This window comes from Lathyrus oleraceus, chromosome 3, assembly GCF_024323335.1.
Source record: "Lathyrus oleraceus cultivar Zhongwan6 chromosome 3, CAAS_Psat_ZW6_1.0, whole genome shotgun sequence".
Classification (NCBI taxonomy): domain Eukaryota; kingdom Viridiplantae; phylum Streptophyta; class Magnoliopsida; order Fabales; family Fabaceae; genus Lathyrus; species Lathyrus oleraceus.
The window spans coordinates 311,855,006-311,856,021 of record NC_066581.1 but is presented as its reverse complement, the minus strand read 5'-3'; positions in this window follow the sequence as shown (position 1 = coordinate 311,856,021).

The window sequence follows — 1,016 nt, the reverse complement described above, 5'->3', positions numbered from 1 at the left end:
CAGAGCTTCCTCACTTTTAGACCTTCCGTGCGTCTCCGATCTTGTGGCATGATAGTCCGTTCTATTGCAGAGAGGTAACTGTCTAAGACTCGATTCAGCGAGCTGCGACACCTACTGCTAGGACGTTGAACACATTGCCCACTTTCCTTTGACACAGTTGGTGTCCTCTTTTGTAAGTCCATGTTCAAATGGCAATCCTTAACCCTTAGTTAGTCGAACTACGAAAACTCTGATTCTCATGTTCAGATGAGATACGTAGGCACGAGATGCGATGTCTTGCCGAGTTTTGACTGACAACTAACAACTAGTCCTTGTTTGCTTTCGCCCTTGTTGCGATTCTCGTCTCTCGCCCTCGTTGCGATCGAGACCTTCCCTTTCTCTTGCCCTAGTTGCAATCGAGACCCTTCTTACCGTAGTAAGCTGAACTACGTTTTGCTCTGTTTCTCATTCCAGATGAGATACGTAGGCATAAGACGCGATGTCTTATCGAGCACACTTCTCTTTAACCCATAGGTAGCCGAGCTACGCAGACTCTAATTCTCATGCTCAGATGAGATACGTAGGCAGTGGATGCGACATCCTTGCGAGTCATTTTCTTTTAACCCTTTCTTTTAGTAAATAGTACTTTAGATATACCTACACCCTTTAGACTAGAACAACAAGAGTGGATCCCGTAGAGTACTACGAATGCGTAGGGGTGCTAATACCTTCCCTTCGCATAATCGACTCCCGAACCCTAGATTTGGTTGCGAGACCTTGTCTTTTCCTTTTCTTCAGGTTTTCTTCGATCGTTTCCTTTCCCTCCTTTGGGATAAATAATGAACGGTGGCGACTCTTCTGTTTTCTTTTTCCTCGCCGGTTGTTTTTTTTCGCACCAGTTGCGACAACAGTCTTGCTAAATTTGATGTTAAGTCTGATGAAAGAATATTCCTAGGGTACTCATCTTCAAATAAATAATATAAAGTTTACAATCATAGACCATTATTGGTTAAAGAATCTATTCATGTTGCATTTGA